Genomic DNA, 10,228 nt, shown 5'->3' on the forward strand with positions numbered 1-10,228 from the left:
TTTGATGTGACTGTGTAGTGGTAGCTTTACTCTTTATTTAACATTATTGTCCTTTTTTATCCACTTGTTTCACACCGAAACAAATCGTAACCGTGATGTGAATTTAACGCCACGTGATTCTTTGAAATCATCTTTAAATGATTGGGGAAAACCACTTCTTATGCCACCGAAAAACAGCTTTGATTCCAGGTCTCGGCGATAAATTTTGTAACACCATTTTTAAATTCAAAACCTAATAAAATTGACGACATGCAGCCAACGTGCAAAAGTAAGAATTATTTTCATCACAGTTAATTAGCCGATAATCTTCTTCAGAATGAAATAAATAATAATATAATTACTGAGGGACAGTAGTGTCTTCAATCATTCATTTTCTCTTTACATGTGATGAAGTTTTATCCCTATCTCATTTACACGCTGTATGAGAATGATTTAAAATTGTAAGTGTTTATGACCCAGTTGTAAAAGCAATGATTGTGTGTGTGTCTATTCTTGATAGGAGGAGCACTTGAGACCGTAGTTCCAGTTCTATACATGTTTCAATAGAATCAATTTCCACCAGTTTCTTTAAACCCAATCACATAATTTATTTCGAGTGGGCTGGATGGAGGAACATGATCCATGTAAAAAATTGTAATCGTTTTACTTGAACTGAATGCTCATAAAATATTGGAGTTGGAACTAATTGGATAACAGCACTGCTGGCAACATTTGCGGAATAGATTCGTGCAGCCAAAACGCACAATGACAACCTGGGACTGTGCGGCACCGAATACTCGGGGAAAAACAGTTGAACACTTCGTCCCTGGGTGGGCTCGAACCACCAACCTTTCGGTTAACAGCCGAACGCGCTAACCCATTGCGCCACAGAGACTGATAAATAATAAGGTTCAAGGCATCCTAAACAAGGGTGTCAGACAGTTAAAGCTTCAGATTGCTCTGACCGGTGTGGAACTTGTCCACTCTCAGTGGTACTTTTCACAAATAAATGGAGGGACATTCATTGTGGATGCGTGGAAACAGTCTGGTCCCGCACACTGCAGACACTTCCATGTCACCGCCAACCAGCTCTCCCACAACTGGTGTGATCTACCTTCCAGCCTTCCGGTGCCTTGTCTGTGACAAAGTATTCTGATTGTCCCGAAGCCAGTGTTAGGTTTGAATTCCTTTTCAGCTCCTGACTGCGGATATTCCTGTGATTAAACAGGAACTAAATGCTAACAGGGACAGTTGGATTCACCGTTTCTTTGCTTGGTGCAATTTCAAAGATTGAAAGCGACGTACATCAACCCCAAACCTCCCGTGAGATGGAATCCCAGTTGCTGTTTCAAGCTTGAATGCGGGAACAAGCAGAACTTATTCAAAGAAAGTCCAAGTCCCTGAGACGCCTGATTATTTGCACCAAACTCCTTTGCAAAGATTTGAGGTTCATGTTTGGTGATCTGGGCACATCTTTTGCCAAACTACAACACTTCAAACATAACGTAACGGCCTTAAAGCGCTTTGGGGTGACATGTGTTCCTGTAAGGCACTGCAGAAATGGAAGTCCTTCTTTGCAAAGGTTCGATGCAATTTCAAAATTTGCGAGCAATATCAGGGCTCCTCTGGGACCCCTCGTAAATTTCAATGAACAACTCCAAAAGGAGAATCATAGCCCGAGACCAACGAGCCAACTGTTTGACAAACGTGAAGATAAGGTGTAACCATGATCAAAGCATTTTTTTGTGTGTTGCTATTCAGAACATAAGAACTTAAGAACTAGGAGCAGGAGTAGGCCATATGGCCCCTCGAGCCTGCTCCACCATTTAATATGATCATGGCTGATCCGATCATGGACTCAAGTCCACATCCCTGCCCGTTCCCCATAAGCCTTATTCCCTTATCAGTTAAGAAGCTATCTCTGTCTTAAATTTATTTAATGTCGTGGCTTTCTCAGCTCTCTAAGGCAGTGAGTTCGGAAGATTTACAACCCTCTGAGAGAAGAAATTCCTCCTCATCACAGATTTAAATGGGCGGCTCTTTATTCTGAGATTATGCTCCCTAGTTCTCGTCTCCCCTATCAGTGGAACCATCCTCTCTGCATCCACCTTATCAAGCTCCCTCATTACCTTATACGATTCGATAAGATCACATCTCATTCTTCTGAATTCCAATGTGTAGAGGCCCAACCTACTCAACATTTTCTCATAAGTCAACCACTCATCTCCGGAGTCAACCCAGTGAACCTTCTCTGAACTGCCTTCAAAGCAAGTATATCCTTTAGTAAATATTGTAAGTGTTTGTGATCCTCGCTCAATTGCCAGACGGACGGTTTGAATCACCCCCACCTTACAAAAGTTCTAGATCTGGGAATTATTATTCAGAGTGTAAATTAAATGAGTCACGGAAAGGGATGCTTCGGTGATAAATCATAGTATATTTATTTGGTGTAACATACACTGGCTAAAACATGCACTGCTAAACGAAATGTCTCTATGGAGAATAAAATCCCGGTTACAAACAACATACATACAGTACAGAAATGAACCTAGTAACACGCAGTAATTCCCTGGTGGATTCTAACCCCACCCCTACCAATGAATTACCCTCCCCAGAATAGCCCTGAAAAGCTTCACTTCTGAGAAAACCCTGAGCCCTTACCAAGCTGGCCTGGGATATCTGGTTACTGGCTTGGGACACTCGCGACCATGTTCACCACCACACGCAGCCCGTTTTCTTGCTCAGCTCAGCTGTGGGAAGTCACTGCCTGGTCTTCAGTCTCGGTGGCTTCTTCTGCAGTACTGCGGCCCCTTCCTCTGTACATCCATCGGTGGAGCGAGAGCAAGAGGGAGAGGGGGCTCTCTCTAGACACAAGTTGCAAGCTGCAAGCTCCAAGCTTCACACCAAGCTCCAAGCTAAAAATAAAGTGGAAAGGACCCTGTTTTTCTGGGAGTCTTGCTACCCCTATCTTTCCCGCCAATCTTTAAAACCCCTGTGTTTCTAAGCACGGGTACTTAGTCAGTGATGGGCCGTCCCACCCATGCATTGGGCTGATGGCCCTTAGTCTGGACATCTCTCTGAGTCTTTGTGTTGGGAAAGACCCAGCTCCTCCTTGGCTGGCTAGGCTGGTGGGTTCATTGTTCTGTGTCTCCTTCTGAGATGGAGGTGAGAAGTGCTTTTACAAATTAGAGTGGCTTTGTCAGTGGCCCCCCTTCCTGGCCGACAGCTCTTTTGTCAATGGATGACTGACAGGTCTTTTGTCCCAGCTCACTGCCATGCGGTCTCTGGAGTTTTAACAAAACCAGCTTTTTCACATATCTGCGCAGGGTGTCCCCAGCACAGGGAAAATAGCCTCAGAAAAATAAAATCCACAAAATATTCTCGACTGAGTCCATTCTTTAAACAGAAACTTTGCGATCTCTTCATTCTGCTCTGCTAATTATCGATCTTGCCACGTAAAAAGTGCGTTGGCATTGCAATGCATTAATGTAAAATTAATGAAAAGAAAATGCAACGTTTTGTCGAGTGCAAAACATGCAGTGCCTGCATTTCAAAAAGCATTGCTTTTATTCATCCTGCGGAATGCATATTGCACAGATAATCTCAGCACACATTGTGCAGGCAAAGGCAGCATTAGACAACAAAGTATTTGTTTTCCGCTGATTTGTAGCAGATAACTGACGGTTGAGCACACAATTTGACAACTAGACTTGTAGATCAAGCATCAATGAAAAAGGCAACAAAACTGCCCACCAGCACCAGGTGTCTTTCACTTGTTTGTCCCAAATTTTCAGCAGCTGGGACAACAAGAATTTAGGTTTTACTGAGATTTAAACTCAGATCACTAGATTTAAAGTCATGAGGGCTCACCATTACACCATGGAACCAACTATGCCAAAACTTTTCAAACATACTTCGTCACAGACAAGGCAACGGAAGGCTGGAAGGTCGATCACACCGATTGTGGGAGAGCTGGTTGGTGGTGACATGGAAGTGTCTGCAGTGTGTGGGACCAGACTGCTTCCACACATCCACAATGAATGTCCCACCCTTTACTTGGGAAAAGTACAATTGAGAGTGGATAAGTTCCATCCCGGTCGGAGCAATCTGAAGCTTTAACTGACTGACACCCTGGTTTTGCATGTCTTGCAGTGTGTATCTGTGGTGCAATGGTTTAGCGCATTCGGCTGGTAACTGAAAGGTGGGTAATCCAAACCCATCTCCGGGCGAAGCCTTTTAATGTTTTTCCCCGAGGATTCGGTGCCGCACAGTTCCGGGTTGTCATTGTGCATTTTGGCTGCACGAATATATTCCGCAAACATTGCAAGCTTTGCTGTTATCCAGTGAGTTCCCACTCCAATACTTTTATGAGCATTCAGCACAAGTAAAATGATAACAATTTTTTACATGGATCATGTTCCTCCATCCAGTCCAATCAAAATAAATTATGTTATTGAGTTTAAAGGAACTGGTGAAAATTGATTCTATTGATACATATATCGAACTGGAACTTCGGTCTCAAGTGCTCCTCCTATCAAGAATAGACACACACACAATCAATGGTTTTACAACTGAGTCATAAACACTTACAATTTCTCATACAGCATGTAAATGAGATAGGGATAAAAATTCATCACATGTAAAGAGAAAATGAATGATTAAAGATACTACTGTCCCTCAGTAAGTATATTATTATTTATTTCATCCTGAAAAAGGTTATCGGTTATTTAACGATGATTAAATGAATTATTATTTTATGAATTTAAAAAAGCTGTTACAGAAGTTACCGCCCTGACCTGGAATCGAAGCTGTTTTTCGGTGGTATAAGGAGTGGTTTTACCCAATCATTTAAAGGTGATTTCAAAGAATCACTTGGCGTTAAATTCAGATCACGGTTACAATGTGTTTCGGTGTGAAACAAGTGGATGGAAAAGGACAATAATGACACCAAGCATTACGATGCAGCGATGCAGCAACGCAGCGTTCCCTGGTGGTCGAGTGATTAGGATTCGGCGCTCTCACCACCGCGGCCCTGGGTCGATTTCCGGCCAGGGAAATTGCACTTCCATCAAAATTAAAACCTTATAAGAAAGAGTTGCATGCATCGAATGTGGTAAAAAAGATTCATTGATTTAAACATCATTAATTAATCCATTGTAGAACTTCAATCATTTATTTTGCCCTGAGTACGTGAGGAACTTTTATCCCGACCTCATTGTATTTTAGGAGCATGGTCCAGCCCCGGTATCTCCACCTGTGAAAGTAGGAAACTGCTGGAAATACACAACAGGACGGGTAGCCTTTGACAAACAATTAAACCCAGGTTACAGACTCTCTTCCTTCCCCTGCCCTTTGCGGGACACTTGTTCCCCTTTAATTTTACAGACTGATTGAGTTCACTAACCGCGGGGAGAGAGTCGGTGCCTCTGCGGCCCCACTGTGCTAACATGGAAGATAACACGATGGGTATGTGGGGTGGTGGGTGGGGATCAGTGACATGTTTGTGTAAAGGGCAGCGGAGGAGAAGGATTGACAGCTGTCAGTGAGGGACAGAAGTTGTTTCAGGTGAGCCAACACATTCCCGATCAGCACAGAAGGCATTCACTGGTCAGCTGCCCTCTGCTGTACTTCTGGTCAGAGCGGTTTCCGCAGTGGAGCCGTTATCACGTTTGCTTTCCACGTGAAAGGATCCCGTGCAGGAAGATTATGTTTAAACTTGCTGTGGATGAACAGCCTTGGGCGAGTTTATTCTCCTGTCAAAAGGGCGACAGTGGCTTCTCCCTTATTCTTTAATTGCTCTTTATTTCACTTCACTAAATAGATATATTTGAGTGAGAGAAATTGTTCCAGAGTGTCGCACACTTCATCTTTTCTTCCCCATTAAACACGTAAAATAAGGCCGGGGAATAAATACAGAAAACAAAGCAGAGGGATACAGACAAGAGGAAGAGAGAAGGGGAAATACTGTCCCCACGCAGAACTAATGCAGAAACCCCTCTGCTGCGCTCGGGGTGGCCACCCACAGCCTGGATACACTAATGTCCCAACCGTTCATTGACTGTCGGAGTGGGACCGTGCGGCGCTTCAGAAGACAGGACAAAAAAGCAAAGTCACTGATTCAGTCCCATGTGCTTCTCTGACTGACACCGGGGAAACGGTGAGACAGATTTTGGAGCATAGGTCTGGTTATTGTGAAACAGCAAAGAAAATATTACGTCTGGAATTAAATTATTTAATGCGTATCCTGCTCGTTTAGTGGTTAGGCATTCACAGAGGGAGCCCGAGTTCGGAAAGTAACTTTTTAATTCAAACTTTTTTCAAATAATTACATGCAATTAATTAAACTCTGTGGGAGGCGGGGTGATTAAAACATCACCGATCGGAAAGGAATTGTCCGCGGGAAGCCTCCAACCGGAATTTTTGGGCTAATATTCCCACCCTAATTGTTTAGCAGACTTACAGTCAATACTTCAATAACTGAACTGTAATAATTTCAGGAGCTTTCATCATAGATGATATTTTACACCCTATCTGACTTAACACACTCTGAATTTTTTAAATTGGTTTAAAATGTTCATTGCTCAGAAGACAAGGAACCTGGAGTACTTTTTTCAATTTATTTCACAGCAATTATATGCTAAAATAATGTTTTTATCCCGGCTCGAACCTGGGACCTTTCGTGTCTGAGACAAACGCAATGACCACTACAGTACAGAAACCACTGCTAAACTTAGTGCCCAGAGAGAAGTGTTAAGCCAGAAGGTGTAATTCTGAGTCTCTTTTTGTGAAAAAATCTTTTCACAAACATTTCTCTGACCGAAGCTGCACAAGTCAAAAAGGTTCTTTTCAAACTCCCAAATTAACGCACCCCCCGAATCTTCTGGATCAGAAAGCTCTAGTTGTGCCGACTCAATCCATAAATCTGAATTTACTCACCCTGTATTTTAGGAGATTGGTTTAAAATGTTCATTGCTCATAAGACACGGAACCTGGGGCTACTTTTGTTCAATGTATTTCACAGCAAATATATTCTAAAATAAAGCACGCGCCCAGGCTCAAACCAGGTACATTTCATGTGGGAGGTGAACATGATAATGGCTACACTACGTAAACCTTTCCTGAACCCAGCACCCGGTTCGTCATTTGTACCACAATTAAACCCAATGAGATCGGAATAAAAGTTCCTCACAGGCTCATGGCAAAATAAATGGTAAAATATTTACAAATTAATTTATGTATTAATTAATGATGTTCAAGTCAATGATTCTTATTTTTTATACATGATTTGCATATAGATCTGTAAAATAAATGATCTCTTTTTTTTTATAAGGTTTTGAACTAAAAGTACAACTTCCGAGGGTGGGAATTGAACCCAGGACACAACGTTGAGAGCATGGACTCCTGAGCACTCGACAACCAGGGACCGATATACCATTTTATTGCTGCATCATTATAGTCAATGACATTATTGTCATTTTCAGTTCACTTGATTCACACCGAAACAGATTGTAACTGTTGTGTATGCATGCCTGTTTACTGTGTGATGTCTGTAACACTGCTATGCAACACTGAATGTACTCTTACACTCTACACACCTGACCTACACCAGAGGATGCTGCTGCTTGAGACCGAAAGGTTACCTGCAACCCAGTATATAAAGGAGCTCACAGCTTGGTGTCCTCACTCGAGGAGCTTCAAATAAAGGACTACACGTCTACACAGTTTAAGTATCATACCCTGCCTGGTGGAGTCATTATTAAAGGTGCCGACAGTAAACGTGATCTGAAATTCACGCCACTTGAGATCACATTCAAATAATTCACTGAATCCACCCCTTGTACCACCGCAACACAGGTTCGATTCTTGGTCAGGGAGATAATATTTACAACACAGTTTTCAAACTAATAGCCCTATTTCAATGTCAACATGCAGCAAATGTGAAAAAATGAATTCATTTAATCATGTTCAATGAACCGATAACTTTCTTTTGCAGAATTAAAGAAATGATAATATGGTTGCTGAGGGATAGTGGTACATAAGAACATAAGAACAGAAGAATTAGGAACAGGAGTAGGCCATCTAGCCACTCGAGCCTGCTCCGCCATTCAACAAGATCATGGCTGATCTGGCCGTGGACTCAGCTCCACTTATCCGCCCACTCCTCATAACCCTTAATTCCCTTATTGGTTAAAAATCTATCTATCTGTGACTTGAATACATTCAATGCGCTCGCCTCAACTGCTTCCTTGGGCAGAGAATTCCACAGATTCGCAACCCTCTGGGAGAACGAATTCTTTCTCAACTCGGTTTTAAATTGGCTCCCCCGTATTTTGAATCTGTGCCCCCTAGTTCTAGTCTCCCCGACCAGTGGAAACAATCTCTCTGCATCTATCTTGATATCGCTTTCAATATTTTAAATGTTTCTACAAGATCCTTCTGAACTCCAACGAGTAAAGACCCAGTCTACTCAATCTATCATCATAAGGTAACCCCCTCATCTCCGGAATCAGCCGAGTGAATCGTCTCGGTACCCCCTCCAAAGCTAGTATATCCTTGCTTAAGTAAGGTGACCAAAACTGCATGCAGTACTCCAGGTGCGGCCTCACCAATACCCTATACAGTTGCAGCAGGACCTCCCTGCTTTTGTACTCCATGCCTCTTGCAATGAAGGCCAACATTCCATTCGCCTTCCTGATTATCTGTTGCACCTACAAACTAACTTTTTGGGATTCATGCACAAGGACCGCCAGGTCCCTCTGCACCACAGCATGTTGCAATTTCTCCCCATTCAAATAATATTCCCTTTTACTGTTTTTTTCCCAAGGTGGATGACTTCACACTTTCCGACATTGTATTCCATCTGCCAAATCTTAGCCCATTCATTTAACCTATCTAAATCTCGTTGCAGCCTCTCTGTGTCCTCTACACAACCTGCTTTCCCAGTAATCTTTGTGTCATCTGCAAATCTTGTTGCACTGCACTCTGTCCCCTCTTCCAGGTCATCTATGTATATTGTAAACAGTTGTGGTCCCAGCACCGATCCCTGTGGCACACCACGAACCACCGATTTCCAACCCGAAAAGGGCCCATTTATCCCGACTCTTTGCTTTCTGTTAGCTAGCCAATTCTCTATCCATGCTAATACATTTCCACTGACTCCGCGTATCTTTATCTTCTGCAGTAACCTTTTGTGTGGTACCTTATCGAATGTCTTTTGAAAATCTAAATACATCACATCCATCGGTACACCTCTATCCAACATGCTCGTTATATCCTCAAAGAATTCCAGTAAATTAGTTAAACATGATTTCCCCTTCATGAATCCATGCTGCGTCTGCTTGATTGCATTATTCCTATCTTGATGTCCCGCTATTTCTTCCTTCATGATAGTTTCAAGCATTTTCCCTACTACAGATGTTAAACTAACCAGCCTATAGTTACCTGCCTTTTGTCTGCCGCCTTTTTTAAACAGAGGCGTTACATTAGCTGCTTTCCAATCCGCTGGTACCTCCCCAGAGTCCAGAGAATTTTGGTGGATTATAACGAATGCATCTGCTATAACTTCCACCATCTCTTTTACTACCCTGGCATTTCATCAGGACCAGGGGACTTGTCTACCTTCAGTCCCATTAGCCTGTCCAGCACTACCCCCCTCGTGATAGTGATTGTTTCAAGGTCCTTTCTTCCCACATTCTTGTGACCAGCAATTTCTGGCATGGTTTCTGTGTCTTCCATTGTGAAGACCGAAGCAAAATAATTGTTTAAGGTCTCAGCCATTTCCACATTTCCCATTATTAAATCCCCCTTCTCATCTTCTAAGGGACCAACATTTACTTTAGTCACTCTTTTCCGTTTTATATATCAGTAAAAGCTTTAACTATTGCTTTTTATGCTTTGCACAAGTTTACCTTCGTAATCTATCTTTCCTTTCTTTATTGCTTGCTTTGTCATTCTTTGCTGTCGTTTAAAATTTTCCCATTCTTCTATTTTCCCACTAACCTTGGCCACCTTATACGCATTGGTTTTTAATTTGATACTCTCCTTTATTTCCTTGGTTATCCACGGCTGGTTATCCCTTCTCTTACCGCCCTTCTTTTTCACTGGAATATAATTTATTGAGCACTGTGAAAGAGCTCCTTAAATGTCCTCCACTGTTCCTCAATTGTGCCACCATTTAGTCTGTGTTTCCAGTCTACTTCAGCCAACTCTGCCCTCATCCCACTGTAGTCCCCTTTGTTTAAGCATAATA

General features: G+C 42.5%; 1 non-coding gene across 1 annotated transcript; it reads right to left on the minus strand.

Annotated features, from left to right (window-relative positions):
* Positions 1–800: 800 nt before the first annotated feature.
* On the minus strand, positions 801–874 carry trnan-guu (transfer RNA asparagine (anticodon GUU)). The gene has a single exon. It is a non-coding gene; the product is annotated as a tRNA-Asn (tRNA).
* Positions 875–10,228: the final 9,354 nt, after the last annotated feature.

This window comes from Pristiophorus japonicus, unplaced genomic scaffold, assembly GCF_044704955.1.
Source record: "Pristiophorus japonicus isolate sPriJap1 unplaced genomic scaffold, sPriJap1.hap1 HAP1_SCAFFOLD_130, whole genome shotgun sequence".
Lineage (NCBI taxonomy): Eukaryota > Metazoa > Chordata > Chondrichthyes > Pristiophoridae > Pristiophorus > Pristiophorus japonicus.